The sequence below is a fragment of the Vipera berus genome, assembly GCF_964194415.1.
Source record: "Vipera berus genome assembly, chromosome: 3".
In the NCBI taxonomy this organism is placed as follows: Eukaryota; Metazoa; Chordata; class Lepidosauria; order Squamata; family Viperidae; genus Vipera; species Vipera berus.
Window position 1 is genome coordinate 106,784,274 of NC_138204.1, and position 18,661 is coordinate 106,802,934.

The 18,661-nt window shown below is 41.7% G+C and overlaps 1 protein-coding gene across 1 annotated transcript in view; it reads right to left on the reverse strand.

The window, feature by feature from the left end:
- Positions 1 to 12,560, reverse strand: part of RNF2 (ring finger protein 2) — a 32,334-nt gene extending 19,774 nt beyond the window's left edge. The window contains exon 1 of the mRNA XM_081322306.1: positions 12,458 to 12,560. The gene's annotated coding sequence lies outside the window, so the exon portion shown is untranslated. The remainder of the gene's footprint in view (positions 1 to 12,457) is intronic.
- Positions 12,561 to 18,661: the final 6,101 nt, after the last annotated feature.

An 18,661-nucleotide genomic window follows, 5' to 3' on the forward strand; every position in this document is an offset into this window, starting at 1 on the left:
GAGCCAAGGCCAGATATACACCTACCCTGCATATTTGAATTGATTGGTTGAACTTTTTTAGTCCCACTTTTTTTTGGGGGGGGGACTGCACATGGCAGAGGACCGGGAGCTGCAGGAGATGGCTGAAAGAGCCGCATGTGGCTCCGGAGCCGCGGGTTGCAGACCTGTGCTCTAAGCGGTTTAGAGTCAGTATATTGCCCCCAACAATCTGGATCCTCATTTAATCGACCTCAGAAGGATGGAAGGCTGAGTCAACCTTGAGCTGCTCAGAATCGAACTCCTGGAGTGAGCAGTGAGTTAGCCTGCAGTACTGCATTCTAACCACTGTGCCAATAATAATAATTAATAATAATAATAATAATAATAATAATAATAATAATAATAATAATAATAATAAAAAATCTGCACTGCAGGTACAAAAGCTTTAAATACAAGGATTGAGGGAGACAGTCCATGCTCCTGAATGGGCTTCAATTTAGAAAATATAGGAAGAGGTTTGTTTTAAAACTTATTTACAGTAACATTTTTTTTCCAGGATGCTCTCCTCTTCTGGAGATGGTAAATGATTAAAAGGACTGTGTCTTGTGTGATGTATTAAGACCGTAGTGACATCAGTAATAACTTCCCTTCACATTTCCTTTCTATTAAGAATACTTGTACCACAGGACAAACTATTGTTGTATAGCTGGGTTGCAAAAATCTGGGTGCCTTCTAGATCAGGGGTCCCTGGCCTCTTTGGAACCGGGCTGCACAAGCGAGCAAAGCTTCATCTCCACATGTGCAGGATTTAGGTAACACACAAAACCATCCTCCATCCCTGGAAAAATTATCTTCCACGAAAGCAGTCCCTGGTGCCAAAAAGGTTGGGGATCACTGTTCTAGATGACAAGAGATATATAAACCAGGGCTTTTCAACCTTTCAACCATTGTACCACTTTTAGGATATGGCAATATCCGAGTACTACCAGTCACCTAGCAAGGTGTCAAAAACTTGATGACCCCCCCCAAAAGGAAAAAAGTGAGGAAGTACATGTAGTCCTCAACTTACAACAGTTCGCTTAGTGACTGTTCGAAGTTACAATGGCACTGAAAAAAGTGCCCCCCAAGCCACAGCCGAGCAAGACACCTGCCTGCCCACCTGGCGGCGCTCTTCCTCCTGTCCAAGGTTTTCATTGTTGTGAGCATTTCTGTTGAGGATAGGCAGGGGGGTGGGGGGGTTGGTTTTTATTCCCTCCATCTGCTGGGTGTTTGCAGCAGGTTTTGGTCACTTCACATGACCCTGGGACACTGTGACCATAAATATGAATCAGTTGCCAAGCATCTGAATGTAAATCACAAGACCCTGGAGATGCTGCAACATTCTAGCTGATCGGCGCTTCTTCTGGGCTCAGCAGAAGCACCAGGATCAGTGCCAAGCTCCAGCTGGAGCCTGGTGCTGATCCTGGTGCTTCTGCTGAGCCCTGACAGCCCTGCAGCTCCTGCCATCTCTCACTCAGGCTTGTGCGGTGCTACCACCAGTTTAGCTCATTCCCCTCCCCTACTACCACTTTTCTAGGATGGTCACGTACCACCTGCCAGGTGCCAATGTACCACAGGTGGTACCCGTACCACTGGTTGAAAAGCCCTAATATAGAGTCTTCTGTATCTCTTTGCTGCCACCACATGGCCTTCTTGATTTCTTCATGCCAAGAGGCTTGTCTGAGTTCCCACCGTTTCTTATGGTTGAAACTTTGAGACTGATTTGAGTTTTATTTTGACAAAACATAAAATATCCAAGTCACTTTCAGTTTTGCATCAGTCTGATGGAATATCCAGAATGAATGTTTTGCTTCAAATTTGAAAAAAAAAACATTTTCCATTTCAATGTCACCCCTATCTTAAATAATACGTTAACCTAAATACACATATTGGTAAATACAACACTAGGCCTAAGCAAGCCAATCTTGCCATACCATAGGTATAATACATGATTTTAGTTAACACATTTTTCTAGTGTTCCTTTATTTTTAGAAGCAGATATTTTTGATTCTTTTAAATATGACGCTTTCCAGATGTGACATCTTCAACTACCAGAATTCCCTCTCAGCATAGTTACTGTTGAGAATTTCGAGTGAAATCCAAATGTAAGGATGATATTGAGGTTGGAGACTATTTTATTGTTTGGCACAAACTATTATTTTAAATATGTTGCTGTTAGGCAGAAGACTGTTATTATAAACCTCATGAAGTAGGAGGGACAATATTTTAGGAATTATACTCTGTGTGCACAATTATTAGGCAAGTTGTATTTTGGAGGATTAATTTTCTTATTGAACAACTACAGAGCTCTCCGTCAATCCAAAATGTTAATAAATCCCAAACCTGAATATTTCAGAAAGTAAAAGTGAAGTTTTGGCTTTCTTAGGAGAATATCTCTGTGCATAATTATTGGGCAGTTATTGGTTTGCAGAATTATTATGCAACTAAATGAAAAATGAAAATTTGCCCATCTCACATTTGCATTTGTTAAAGTGAGAATAAACAAACAACTCAAAATGTACAAATAAACATTCTTGACGTTTAAAAAAAATCAGTGACCAATATAGCCACCCTTCTTTTCAATAACAGTCATAAGCCTTCCATTCATGGAGTCTGTCAGTTTCTTGATCTGTTGAGGATCAACGTTTTGTGCAGCAGCAAGCATAGCCTCCCAGACACTGTTCAGAATTATTATTATTATTATTATCATCATCCTTGGCCCAGTCTTGCCGTTTCAATTTATGTGTCTTGTTCAGTGGTGGTCGGCTTTCAGCCTTCCTTACTTCGGCCATGTCTCTGAGCACTGAACACCTTGTACTTCTGGGCACTCCAGGTAGGTTGCAGTTCTGGAATATGGCAGCACTGGGAGATAATGGGTTCCTGGTAGCTTCACGTTTGCTTCTTCTCAAATTTTGGCACTTAATGTGCGTCTTTTTTTTATTGAAAAGTTTTACAATACATTTTTAAATGTACACCCCCTCCCCCTCCCCTCTCCCCACCCCCCCAACCCTCCCCCCTCCCCGACTTCCCAGAGCAAAATACAGGGTATAAAAATACAAACAAACATAATCTAAAATATGCAAACAGCTATAAAATATTAAATTCTATCGCACTTTAACTATTAGTAAAATGACTACAAGCTAGTTATACATTATATCCACTACTTATTCAAATGCTAAATGAATCTTTTTAGTCCCATATTTATTCTGGATATAATCAATCCATCTTCTCCACTCCACAATATATCTCTGTTGCGATTGGTCTTTCAAATACGCTGAGATCTTTGCCATTTCCGCCAAGTTGGAAACTTTTAAAGTCCATTCTTCTATAGTCGGCAGTTCTTCCTTCTTCCAATATTGCGCTACTAAAAGTCTCGCTGCCGTAATTAAATTCAACATCAACTTAGTGTCCACAACAGTAGTATCTGTGATAATACCCAATAAAAACAGTTGCGGACAAAACTTTATCCTTTTCTTGAATATTTTTTGCATATTCCACCAAATTTTAATCCAAAAAGCTTTAACCCTTTTACAAGTCCACCATATATGAAAATACGTTGCATCCTCACAACCACACCTCCAACATTTGGGCTGGCAATTTGGATACATAATTGCTAATTTTTTAGGATCTAAATGCCACCTATAAAACATTTTGTAAAAGTTCTCTCTTAAGTTTTGGGCCTGTGTAAATTTTACATTTTTCACTCAGATCTTTTCCCAAGTATCCATTGTAATAACTTCTTGAAAATTCTGAGCCCACTTTATCATACAATCTTTAACATGTTCCGTCTCTGAATCAATTTCTATCAATGCAAGATATATCCTTTTTATATGTGCTTGACCTTGATCTCTAATTTGCTTTACCAAATTTTCATCAATCATTGAAAAACCAGTTTTCTGGTCCTCTTTCCACCTAGCCTGTAATTGCCCATACTGAAACCAGGTTTGTACAATCTTTTCTTCTTTTAAAATGTTATATGACTTTAATTGCCATACATTCCTCTCAAAACTTAAAATTTCCTTATATGTAGTCACATCATGTTTAAATACAACATTTATATTTTCTATTGCGTGTTTAGGTATTGCCCAAATAGGTATCTTATAATTTAACTTGTGTCTGTACTTTTTCCAAACTCGCAACAGAGCATACCTTAAAATATGTCTTAAACACATTATCCACCTTCTTATCATACAATAAATATGCATGCCATCCAAATAACAAATCATGACCCTCAAGATTTAATAATCTCGCTTGTGTTAAATTAAACCAGTCACTTATCGCTGACAAAGCAGCAGCTTCATAATATAATTTGAAATTAGGCATTTTAAGACCACCTCTTTCACGCGTATCTTGCATTATCTTAAATTTAACTCGTGGCTTTTTCCCTTCCCATACAAATTTATTAATTCCTTTTTGCCATTCCTCCAAATTTAAATCCTTTTTAAGTATAGGTATCATTTGAAATAAAAATAAAAATTTTGGCAAAACATTCATTTTCACTGCTGCAATTCTTCCCAATAAGGATAATTATAATTTTTTCCAACTATCTAATTCTTTTTGTACTTTCCCCCATAACTTTTCATAATTATTTTTATATAACTTCACATTTGAGGGTGACAAATATATCCCCAAATATTTAACACTTTTAACTATTTCAAATCCCGTTAGCTCTTCTAAAACAGCCTTTTGTGATACTGTCATATTTTTAGACAACATTTTAGTTTTTTGTATGTTGACCTTAAATCCAGAAACTTTCCCATATTGCGTTATCTCCATCAATTATACAACTGAATAATCAGGCTGAGTCACTGTAACAACCAGATCATCTGCAAACGCCCTCAATCTATAATCCTGGTCTCTAATTTGAATTCCCTTAATTTTATCCGAATCACGTATTTTAATCAGTAATATTTCCAATGTTAAAACAAATAATAGAGGTGACAACGGGCACCCCTGCCTTGTACCTTTTTCAATATTACATACTTCAGTCAGACTATTATTAACTATTATACGGGCTGTTTGCTTTTGATATATTGCCCTGATTGGTTGTAAAAATTTATCCCAAAATTCCATTTTCTCTAATACTTTCATCAAAAATTGCCAATCCAATTGATCAAAGGCTTTTTCAGCATCCAAAAAGATCAACGCTGCAGGGATCTGATTGTTTCTTTCCAAAAATTCCAACAAATCTACTATATGTCTCACATTGTTCTTCATTTGTCTACCACTTATAAACCCAGTTTGATCACCATGAATTACTTGTTGTATTACCCTCATTAATCTGTTAGCTAAAACTTTGGCAAATATCTTGTAGTCCGTATTCAAAAGTGATATTGGCCTATAATTTTTTGCTTGGGTGACATCCTGATCTTCCTTCGGGATCAAGGAAATAAAGGCAGTCTTCCAAGATGGAGGTACCCCTCCTCCCATTTGAATTGTCTGGAACAATTACCTTAAAGGCTTCACCATCTCTAACTGTAAATTTTTATAATACACAGCAGTCAATCCATCCATACCCAGCGCTCTACCCACTTTCAGTTGTTTAATTGCGAAAAAAATTTCTTCATCAGTTATCAATTGATTCATCCCTTCCTTTTGTTCTTGCGTAAGAACAGGAATATTAGCTCTTACCAAATAATTATCTATATCTGCATCTCTAATCTTATCTCTAGCATACAACTTAGAATAAAAATCAACAAAAGTCTTTTTGATAAGACTCTGCTGGTACACTACCTTACCCTTATGTTCTATTCTATATATATTAGAAGCCCTTTGCTTCTTCCTTAACAAATAAGCTAACCATCTACCTGGTTTATTAGCATTACAAAAAATATTATGTCTAGCATACCGTAAATTAGTTGCCACTTGATCTGCCATTAACTTATCAAACTGACCCCTTAATAAAGTAATTACCTCTTTAATCTTCCCATCAGATGGATTCAAAATTAAAGCCTTTTCTTTTTCCTTAATTTCATCCTCTAATTCTTTCCTCCTAAATTCCAATTTACGTCTATATTTATTGTTCAAATATATTAATACACCTCTCATATAAGCTTTACTTCCATCCCAAACCATCTCAATAGAAGTACCTTTATGCATATTAATTTTAAAAAATTCCTTCATATTTTTAACACTCTTCCACATTTTCCTGATATCTAAACAAATTTTCATTTAAGCACCAGGACCGTCTATCCCTATTATCTTTTTCTATCTCTAACCATACTGGACTATGATCAGACATAGTTCTTGGACAAATCTTGATCTTCTTAATCCTAGAAAAAAAAATCATTAGTAATTAATACAAAGTCAATCCTGGAAAAAGATTGATGCCTGTCGGAGAAAAAAGTATAGTCCTTTTCTTGCAAATTCCTTTCTCTCCAAATGTCTCGCAATTCCAAGTCATCCTTCATTTCAAAAAAAGATTTAGGCAGTTTAGCATGACTTGGGGTGCTTTTTAAAAAAACACCCTTGTCCATTTGCACATCCAAAACGCCGTTCCAGTCTCCCATCAAAATACAAGATTTATAATCCCACTGAATAATCTTGCTGTGTAATAAACTGTAAAAATCTCCTTGTTGTTGATTAGGAGCATATAGTCCAACCAAAAGCGTTTTCTTGCCTTCTATTAACTGTTCAATTATAACGTATCTTCCTTGTTTATCTGCTTCAATTAAAGCCGCTGTCAAAGTATTCTTAACATAAATAACCACTCCATTTTTCTTATCAGTTGCAGAAGCAATAAACTGTGTGCCCAACCTTGAGTTTAACAAATACTTTTGATCCGTGGCTCTAATATGTGTTTCTTGTAGACAAATAACATCATTCTTAAATTGTTTTAAGTATTGAAATACTTTCTTTCTCTTCTGTGGTGAATTTAAACCATTAACATTCCAGGTTAGAAACTTTGTCGCCATCTTTCGCGACCTGAAGCTTTTGGAGCGCTTCTTCCAAAATCACCTGCACTCTCTTAGGTCGCGCTCCTCCCACTGCTTCACTGTAAGTAAGTTTTGGAGGTGCCATCATAACTCTCTGCTGTTCTTGTTCTTGCTCTTGTCTCATTCGTCTAGCAGCAGCACGTGTCATTCTCTGGTCTCTAACCTCCTCCGATGATACTGAAATTTGATCCACTCCTGTAACTTTCTGAAATTCTCCATCTTTCATCTGCGTAGCTCCTTCAGCACCTTGTGCATTCTTACTTTGTGATTGACACTCTCCCTCACCATTCTTCTTTTTGGATTCCAAAAGTGGTATGGGGACTGCTTTTAAAACATTAGTATAAAAATCACGTGCCTGTAACACTGTAAGAAGACGATGTCTCGTGCCTACATACATCACCACCATACCCACTGGTATCTCCCATCTAAATTGAATATCCCGTCTTCTTAATTCTTGTGCCAGAAAAGCAAATTCCTTCCTTCTCCTTAGAATTCTTGGAAGGATCTCTTTTAAAATTAAAACTTCTATTTCAGCAATTGCAAATTTGTTATTGTAAAAAGCTTGAATAACCTCATTTCTGATTGCTCTCTTTGTAAAGTAAACCACCACATCTCTGGGTAATTTCCTTTGTCTTGCAATCCACGAATTAACACGAAATATTTTGTCTATGTCCTCCATAATTTTTTCTGCTGAGCGCTCCAAAACACCTTCCAAAGCCTCTGAAACTATTTTTTTTCAAATTTTCCTTAGAATCCTCTTTTAAACCTCTAATTCTCACAGCGAACTCCATCTCCCTATACTGTACCAAGGTCAAATCGTTGTCAATCTTATCCACCACATTTTCAGTCTCTGTCATTTTTGCATCTAATCTTGTATTATTTTGGCTGAGATCTTCCACTCTCTCGTCCAGACGCTCTATACATACAGCCATGCTTTGAAATGCAAGTAAGATGTCTGCCCTCATTTCTGTAAGCTTCTCCTCCATAAGTTCAGCTAATTGTTGAGATTGCTTTTTCAAAGCCTCTTGCAAAACATCCTGCAGATCTTTCACTGTAAAAGTTGGTACAGGTGCAGGTGCAGGGGCGGCATTAAAGCTTGTAGCGAAGATTGCTGCACCGGGGAAGCCCCCACGCTTCTAGAAACTTTAAAAGATTTGGCAGCCATTTTCACCCACTATTGCCTGTTGCGCACTTTCACTTTTATCAAACTCCACAAAGTCCACCGAGTTAAAGATCATAAACTTGCTTTCACCTGATTCTCCTGTACCGCTCTGCCTGCATCCAGGTTATCTGAAGTTCACTCTTGCTGGCAGGGATGGTTGCTATGCGTGCTCTGCTCCGAAGCCCTGGAGCAGAGGCGTCCCGAGGTCCAGAGCAAACTCAGGCTTCAGGGGGGCTCGATCCTTCAGCCACCAGAGTTTCAACTCTGGCGGCCCGGGAGAGCTCTACCCCTGCCTGGGCACTCACCCCCTCCTCTTCTCCCGAGGAGCGGGCTTCCGAGCCGTCAAAACAGCTGATCGGCGCTGTTTTCTGCGGCTCCACGGAGACGACGGGGCTGACAGCCAGAATGGCTGCCGGCGGTGGAGCCTTGCCACCCGGAAGTCCTTAATGTGCGTCTTTTTGTTTCAACATGTTTCTTATGACCCTATTGACCATTTGCAACAAAATATTTGATGGTTCTGCTATCACACCCCAATATCTTAGCAATTTCAAGAGTGCTGGATCCCTCTGAAAGACTTTTTACAATTTTTGACTTTTCAGAGTCAATTAAATCTCTTTTTTGGCCCATTTTGCCTGAGGAAAAAAAGCTGCCTAATACCTATGCACACCTTGATATAGGGTGTTGATCTACTTAAGCCACACCCTCCCTCATTACACAAATACAGATTACCTGATATGCTTATATCCACTAAGCATTCAAGTTTATGCATCTTGGAGGTGAAAAATATGCATGAAAATGATGATATGGTCAAAATACTCACTTGCCTAATAATTGTGCACACGGTGTATTTACTTTTTCTATAAATTAGAAAAACTGAAATCACATTGATTTTCCCAGTTTCAGGTACTTAAGCAGCAAAATGGCTGCATTGAATCGCTACAGTCACAAATCAGAACAAAAAAAATTCCAACCCTACCTTCTCCACTGATATAACATCACCATACTTTTTGTAGTCCTGAGGTAAGATAGTAGCATAAAATGCTGGAGGTCAAAAATGATTGTTTACCCTTAGGATACTTTGACTCCCACAATTGATGAATGGCTGCAAAAGTGCATGGAATTAGCAAAGATGGCTAAACCTCAACTTTTTACTTTTATATTGTAACATATATTAGCCATTTATATAACAAACCTATCTAATCAGCAAAATCCAAAATCAACGTTTTATTTTTTTTCAGCTCAAGCACAAAGTTGAAAAGCAATTTCCAAGTAGAAACAAAATTAATTGCATTCTGTTCTTTAATCAAAGCAGTCAATTTAACCATTTTGGCTAGCCTTGTGCTAGCTAAATTGTGAGTTTCGTGCCGGTGCTAGCCATGAGATTCTCGCCAGCGAAGACAGGAGCCTCTCACCAGCGCTAGCCAAGCCACATGCCAGCACTAGCGGCCCCATTTATAGTGTGTGCATGCTCACGTCCCTGTTCACGCGCATGCAGCCACATTTATGTTTGTGTGCATGCATGCATAAAGGTGCCTGCCCCTCCCTATCCCACTGGTCTGCCAACCTGGAAAGGTTGGCGACCCCTGCCATACATACTCATTCTCCGAGTTCAATTTCAATAATAATTTGTAAACTTTAGCAATAATGTGTTCATTACTACCACACAGTAGAATTTCCAATTCATTCTTCACAAAATCAAATCTGTAGCTCTTTTTTTTTTGTTTCTGTCTTTCAATTGTAAATATGTGAAACAATGGCAAACACATCCTTCTGACTCCAACGTCTATTTAGATTTGAGAATAGGGTCACTATAATTGAAAGATATGATGATTTGACGATATGATTTCAGCAAACATTTTTAATCAAAATCACTTATAGTATAAAAATATTTGACTTCTCTTAGTTGATTCAAAAGGGATGACCATTCATCCCTTTAACTTCAGTTTCAACTTCTATTTTTTTTCTTTCATTCAGTCATGTCCAATTCTCATAGACTTCCTAGACAAGTCCTATAGCTTTTTTGCTAGGTTTTCAGAAGTGGCTTGCCACTGCCTCTTCCTAGGGCTGAGAGAAAACAACTGGCCAAAGGTCATCCAGCTGCTTCATGCCCAAGATGGGAGCAGGACTCACGATCTCCCAGTTTCTAACCTAAAGCCTTAAATACTACATCAAACTGGCTCTTCTACTTCTATTACAGCATTTAATTTCTTTGATTGTTTCTTTGCCTAAGATAGGCTAAATTAATTATTTTCTATTTTTTGTTTAAATCACTTTTTTGGATAAATAATTCTGCAGCAGATCATTTTCTTTGGAAGCAAATCAAATTGTACTACAAATGTTTAGAACACTCTATATCTTCGTATCTTCTGTATCTCTAACCTTGAACTTTAGAGGGAATTTTATCAACCCTCTGAAAAGTCTACCAGGTATTTTTGCAAATATCACTTATATAAATGTAGATTCTAAAGCATACATAAAACTATCACTTATATAAATGTAGATTCTAAAGCATACATAAAACTGTGATTCACATATAGGTAATATGCAGGCTCTGAAGAGCATAGATAATGTTGCAATCTTATTGCACTATTAATACATTAAATTCTTGCAATGGTGGCAAATATCTCTAGCTCAGGTATAGGTTGAGGGGGGAGGTTCATTCTCCTAGCCTGGTAAAGAAACATTCGGAAACCATCTCACAAGATTGGAGAACGAACCTCCACCCACATTAAATTCTATTTATAACATACATAGGTAGGATAGGCAGCACTTTATTCACACAAGAAAGTAAACATTGCTTTTAACCACTGAAGCATACTGACCAATTATCAGTCAAATATTATCTAAATGTTATCATTTGACCACAGATAACCTATGACAAAGTTAACAAATATTCAATGAAACTAATACTATCATAAACATAAGCATCTTAAAATCTCATCATTTAAACGCACTTTGAATTTTACAATTTTCAATGTTGGAATATTGCTGGAATGGGGCAGTGGCTCAGTGGTTAAGACGCTATGCTTGTCAGCCGGAAAGCCAGCAACCTGGGTTCAAGACCCAAGTGCCTCATCCTATCCTCACCCCAGCTGTTGCCAACTAGCAGTTCAAAAGCATGCAAATACGAGTAAATAAATAGGTACCACTTCTATGGGAAGGTAAACAGCGCTCTGCAATGTCATGCTGGCCATAGGACCATGGAAACATCTTTGGATGCAGACAGCGGTGGCTCAATGGCCTTGAAATGGAGATGAACACTGCCTGGTATAGTTGACAACAGCTAGCAGAGTAAAATCCGCAGAGATCCCTTAACTTTTTTTCAAATGTTGGAAACTGAATGACAGAATCCCCATCTTATTTGGTTTAAACTAAAACCAGTGAGTTTTACTATTTGGAACAGCAACAAAAACTCAAGTTCTGCCTTTAAAAAAAAGGGATGTCACCACCAAAGCAATTGCACTCTTTTGACAAACCTAGAAACACACAACCTGTCCTACCGACAAAAAGCAACATCTCTTGGTCAACCCGGACAAGTTTTGGAAGGTCGGAGAGTTCAAAGTCCCAAGAGGGATGCCCTTGAAAAACAAAGCGATACCTAGCAACCCAAGCTCTTTCAAAGGGACTAAGCGACTGCATATGGTGTTATACGTTATCACCCGTCAAAATACAACTCCTTTCACCTTCTGCCGACTAAAAACATCGTTTCAGTCCTAAAAAGATGGGTGGCAACAAGTACCCCACTTGCGCTTCTCAGAAAAGAGCTGGCCCTGGGCCAAAAGCGGCGAACACACAATGCAACCCTTTGTATTAAAGGTTCGAGACCCAAAAAGCTTTCCCAGAAGGAAGCAGCTGAGCGCATCTGCACCCAGGCAAGAGTCCCTCGGGCAACCATCGCATTTGTACCCGCTCACCCAGGCCGGGGCCGCACCGGGACGGAACGATTCCGTCCACCTTAGGCCACGGGGAGGCGAAGGCAGCTGGAGCAACGGCAAGCACGGGAGACAGGTTACACGCGGCCGCTGACACCGTGACTGCCCCTTCCCGAGGGCGGCCGACGGACTGGCTCTCTTTCGTAGCCTAAAAATGAGCGACCAGGCAAGGCGGCCCTCCAACCAGACGGGGAGGCGATGCCTGAAAAAGGGGCGGGTAGAAAGGGGAGCAGGGGGGTCGTCCCCTTGAGCGCCCCAATAAGGACTTCTCCACGGGGCCGACATTTTCAGCCCCGAAGGGGAACCAGGCGGAGGCCTTGTCAGCCGGGGGACCCTCCCTTTCCAGCCGCGTTCCGCGCCGCTCAACAGCGGAGGCAGAGCCCCGCCGCCCCCGTCCCATTCCTACTTACCGGCCCCGTTGCTGGCGAGGTCTTGCAAGCCGGCCCGCTCCCGCCGGCGCACCTGGTTCTCCTGCCCGTCGTGGTCGTCGTCACCGCCCACGCCGTCGGTGCCCCCGCCCCCTCCTCCTCCTCCCGCAGCCAGGGCTGAGGCGCGTGCGATCGCGGTTGCCCCAGCCCCCCTCCCCTTCCAGCCGCCTTCCTCGCTTAGGCAACACAATATGGCGAGCAGTGGCAAACAGCGGCCGCAAAGGACCCTGGGAAAACAAGCAGGAGAGGTACGCGGTACGGTGTACGCGGAGCGGGCGAGGAGGGGCGTCGAAGTTCCGCGGAAGCTCCGCCTATTGGCCGCGCCCCTCTCGCCTTCATTGTCCGCGGGTTTTGATCGGGGTTGTCGGTTGTGTGTTGTCGGTTGTTGTTGTTCCGATGTTGTGTTCCAACGCTTTAGGCACTTCAATAATCCTTTGCCTTCCTGCTGTGGCCTGTAGATCTCCTACTGCTTCTTGCAAAATCAGTTTCTACTTCTCTTACGGCCTCCACAGCTTTGATTCCTCTTGTTATAACTTCTCACTTGGCTGTGTCCTACCATAACTGATATTTCTAAATCCTTTACGTTTTATTGTCTCTCCCTGACTATATATATTACATTTGGTGCCTTCAAGTCAGTCTGCGCTCCTGGAAACCGCCAGGACTAGTCCCTGCAGTTTTTTAAAAGATTTTGGAAATGGTTTGTCATTTGTAAACAGTTTTCTCACCCAAATTCAGGGAACAGATTTTCAATTCCACACCCACTGGGGGTGCCTGATTTTTGAGGCAGCATCCCCATGTAGTAGTCTGAACAGAAGATGACCAGGCATAAATGACCATGAGCGGAGATGCACAACACAAAGTTGAGCAAAGACCCTCCTGGCCATAGCTGCCACGAATTGGAGCAGGAGCCATTATTTGCAAGCTTCAGTATACCCATTAAGGCAGCTTGGACTTAAAGGCAAGAGTTAAGGTTTCCCACTTAGCCTCACAATTGTCCCAGCATTACTCAGGAATTTAAAAGAGCCAAAAGAAACTGAGCTGAGGTTTCAACAAAGAATTACAACTTTATTTTGATCAAAACAGAGAGGGGTTGCCTGATTCCTCTTCGTGGCTGGTAGAGGAATGAAGGCAAGCAAGCAGGAAAGATGTCTTCCACCTTTTATACCTTTCCAGAACAAAGAGATCTGGTCTTGGTGCTAGGAACCAAAAGGTACAGAAAAATAATTCCAAGATTTATTTATTTATGATGACTCATACACAGCTCCACCATAACTCTTGTGATTTACATTCAGATGCTTGGCAACTGATTCATATTTATGACGGTCACAGTGTCCCAGGGTCATGTGAAATGACCAAAACCTATTGCAACCACCCAGCAGATGGGGGGAATAAAAACCAACCCACCCCACCCCACCCCTGCTGCCAATCCTCAACAGAAATGCTTACAACAATGAAAACCTAGGACAGGAAGAAGAGCGCCGCCGGGTGGGCAGGCAGGTGTCTTGCTCGGCTGTGGCTTGGGGGGCACTTTTTTCAGTGCCATTGTAACTTCGAACAGTCACTAAGCGAACTGTTGTAAGTTGAGGACTACCTGTACTTCATCCCTTTTTTCCTTTTTTTTTTGGTCATCAAGTTTTTGACACCTTGCTAGACGACGTAGTACTCGGATGTTGCCATATTCTAAAAGTGGTACAATGGGTGAAAAGGTTGAAAAGCCCTGATCTATCATGATGGCCCCAGCTACAAATGCAATTGAGGTATGATAAGGATGTTAAAATATATGGTTTTATAAAGATCACACATCATTTGACCAGATGTTGAGTTCTAATGAAAAATTAATTAAAAAACTGTATAATTTTTTATTGACTTTGAAAATGGAAGACAAACAAGTGAAAGAATCAATGATAATATGGCAAAAAATGGATATAATATAGAATTAGAAAAATGGCAAATTTTTTGGGATACAAACTAAATTTACAATGGCAACTTTGTATAAAGAAACATATATAAAATGTTTTATAGATGGCATTTATCCCCCCATAGGTTAGCAAAAATACTTAAAAATATGTCTAACAAATGTTGGAAATGTAACCAAAACCCTGGTACATATTATCACTTGTGGACGTGTGTTAAAGCAAAAAAAATTTGGACAAAAATACATAACTTGGTTAGAAAAGATATTAGGGAAACACATAGACTTTAAGTCCACACTGTTTTTATTAGGTATAATTTCAGAAAAACTTGATAAAGTGTAAATTTAACATTACCTGTATTAACAGCAGTGAGGATTGTATTTGCACAGCACTGGAAAAATGAAAAAAAAACACCATTGGAGGAAGAGATAATTAAGAAAATACTATATGTGTGGAAATGGATAGACTTACACTGAGAATTAAAGAAAAAGAAGATACAGAATATTATCAAACATGGAAACTAGTTTATCAATGGCTGGAAATGTGACAGAAAGTGTCAGGACCCACCCCAATCCACATCTTAGGAAAGAAAGAACTCTTGAATCAGGAATTGTCCAAAAGGACCTTTTCATAGATGGCCACCAAAATTGCCTTTTAGTTAAGTGTAAGGTTTTACAAACCCAAAATGCCCTGCTGATTTTGTATCATGGCACAGTTGCATGAAATTGATCCTTTGGGTGGCAGGTATGTATAACTTCTCACCCACCCAGGGTAGTTCATCTTTAATTGAGCACACACGTCTATTTTTCTGGAACCATTCATCACTTTCCAAAGACTTTCGGAATTCTATTCCAGTTTGGCTATCCACCTTTGGCTTCATTTTTATTTGAGCACTGGTGGTGACTGGTGCTGCCAGTTGTTGTTCAGGCACAAGTGGTTTAGAGTCAGTGGTCGGTGTGCTGTTATATTGGGGCATGCGAGATAATGCATCCGCCAGGAAATCCCCCCCCCCCGGTAAGTGAGAGGGAAATTGAATCGGTGAAAATGTTGGGACCAGCGGGCTTGCTTAAGAGTGATTTTCCTGGGTGTTTTTAGTGCTTCCAAGTTTTTGTGGTCTATCCAGACCTGAAAGGGGATTTTATTTCCTTCTAAGAACTGGTGCCATGTGAGTAACGCCCATCTTATTGAATATGCCTCTTTTTCCCACGTGGGCCAACGTTGTTCTGTCTCCGTGAGTTTCCTGGATGTATATGCACATGGTTGCAACGCCCCCTCATCATTTTCCTGTAATAATACGGCTCCCACCGCTACATCGCTAGCATCTGCCTGTATTACAAAAGGTTTATCGGGATCTGGGTGTCTCAGGACAGGTTCAGCAGAAAAAAGTCTCTTTAGCCTCTCAAATGCTGCTTGACATTCCATTGCCAACTTCAGAGGCTTGCTGGGTTTTACTGGGGACCCCCCTTTCGTTTTCAACAAGTTTGTGAGGGGCATGGCTATTTGGGCAAATGAAGGGATGAATTGGCGGTAGAAATGTGCAAATCCCAGGAAACTTTGTAATTGCTTCCGTGTGCGGGGAGGTGCCCATTCTAATACTGCCCTGACTTTCTCAGGGTCCATTTCGATGCCCTCTGGGGATATGCGATATCCCAGATAGTCTATTCTTTCCTGGTGGAATTCATACTTCGATAATTTAGCATATAGGTGGGTAGCCCGCAATTTCTTCAGGACTTCTCTGACTAGGTTGATATGTTCCTCTTTGGTCTCAGTGAAGATAAGGATGTCATCTAGGTAAACCAGGACCCCCTTATATAAGTGCTCTCTTAGTACGTCATTAATTAATTGCATAAAGACTGCGGGGCCCCTTGTGGTCCAAATGGCAGTACTTTGAATTGATAGCAACCCATTGGGCAGTTGAATGCAGTCTTCCATTCATCTCCTTCCTTAATCCTAATGCGGTAATATGCTTCCCTCAGATCTAGTTTAGTAAAAATCCTTCCTTTCGATAGGTGAGATAGCATATCCTTCATTAGGGGTAGGGGGTACAGATTACATTCACTAATTGTGTTCAAATTTCTATAATCCACACACAAGCGAAAAGAACCGTCCTTATTCTCCCTGAACAGGACCGGGGCGGCCACTTTGGGTTTGGCAGGCTCAATAAATCCTCTTTCTAAGTTTTTGTTTATGAATCTTTCCATCTCTGCCATTTCCTTTGGGCTCATGGCATACATCCTGGGCTTTGGGAGTTTTGCCCCGGGTTTGAATTCTATAGCACAGTCTGTGGGGCGGTGGGGGGGAAGCTCATCTGCCCGTTCCTCACTGAAGTTGTATTCCTCTGGTATTTCTGGTAATCCCTTCTCTTCCCCCACCAATGCTGACTCCTCCCTTTGGGTTGAGGGGGCACTTTTGGGTTTTAAACTCCTAAGTGCCCCCTCTGGGAAGTTGAGTTCTGCTGTCCTCCAATTTATTCCGGGATTCCATTTCTTTAGCCATTCCAGTCCTAAAATCATTGGGCATTCCATGCCTGGGGCCACTACAAACGTTATGTCTTCCTCATGAGACCCCAGGGATAGGTGAATTGGTAAAGCTAGGGTAGCTGGTCCTCCCCTGCTATTGACCCATCTAATTGGCTAAAGGAGATTGGTTGTTTTAGTCTTCTCACTGGGATGCTGAGTCTCCCCACCACCGTTGGGCTGATAAGGCAGCGGGTGCAACCAGAGTCCATTAGGGCTTTTATTTTGACAGCTTCAAGCTTAGAGGAAGTTAATATAGTCACTGTGTTGAGGATGGGTGCGACGGATCCACTTACCAAAGGCTCTCCCTCTGAGCTGTCTTCCAAGGTATCCACCGCCCCTGTGGTGTAGGCTGGAATCCAAACCCAGTTCTTGGCATGGGTTGTGGACTCTACAGCCTCTGTCCCCTTCATGGAAGATTCTTTTGGGTTGCCTTGGGGCTTCCCTATTTTCTTTGAGGGTGATGCCTCTGATTTACGCTGGGGGCCTTTTGAGCAGCATTCTGTGGTGCGGTGACCCTCTCTCCTGCATTTGAAACAGCCTGTTGATTTTTTAGCTGTGGACGGTGGTTTTTCCCCCTCACGTGTTTGCTTGGTTGGCAGGCGGGCCCATGGTTTCCCTGACAGTGCCTCTTCAGTGGGTCTATCTCTGCCTCCTCTGCCAGGACATACCAGTTGTCGAGATGGTGTGGGTCTCCTCGAGGCAGGCAAGCATCATACAGGTCGTAGTTTAGCCCATCCTTGAAATGGCTAAGGAGGATATCTTCTGGCCAGTTCAGCTTGCTGGCAATGGCTCGGAATTCTTGGGTATATTCAGCCACCGTCCGTCTGCCCTGCCTGACTGTTTTGATTCTCTCCCGGACCTTACAATCAGCCAAAGGATCCTCGAACTGCCTCCTCAAGGATGACATGAATCGGTTGAAGTCGTTGAGTTCTGGGGCGTTGGAGTCATGCAGGTTCACCACCCAGTCTGCAGCCGGACTGTCCAGGGCAGATTGTACGATACGGATGTGGGCTTTGTCACTGGAGATGTCCCGTCCATATTCTTCCATATAGCTGAGGACTTGGGTTAGGAAAAACCCCAAGCGTCGTGGCTCCCCACTGAATTTAGCTTCCAGGGGTGGAAGTCTTTGAATGGATCATTGTCTGCGCTGCAGGTGGTATTGCCCCTCATCTTGATCCCCATCTGTGGTTCTGGGGGGGTATTACTGAGGCAGCAACTCCTGTTCCAGCGGACGGCCCCGGTGTTGCAGGTACCGGATCCCCCCACTGTCTCTCCAGTTGCGGTCCCAGGTGCTGCTGTGGCTGCGGTACTCAGCTTTCTCCTCTCTTAGTGAGCTAAGGGTTTTCTTCATCAGGTCAATAGCTCTCTCTAGGACCCACTCCTCTTCACTGACGTGCAGGGAGCTCTCCATATCTTGCCTCCATTCAGGTTGGTGGCCGCCCCACCTCAGGGTCACTTTCCTCAATGCCTTTTCCCACTCACTTCTCCTTCCAACGCCCATCGACCACCATGGTTTGCAGTTGTGCGTCTCCGCCATCTCTTCCCCGGAGGAATCTGATGCTTCATCTTCTGACCGTTGGTGGGGTTTCGGTTGAGGGGAAAACTTTGTAATTGCTTTTCATGGGGCTTTCCTCCTGCCTTGCTTCGTTGTTAGACATTGTATTTTTTGCAAAGTCCCCCGGTAAGGAGTGGGTCCTAGAGAGAGCTATTGACCTGATGAAGAAAAAACTGTGAGGGGAAGGACCTGCGGCATC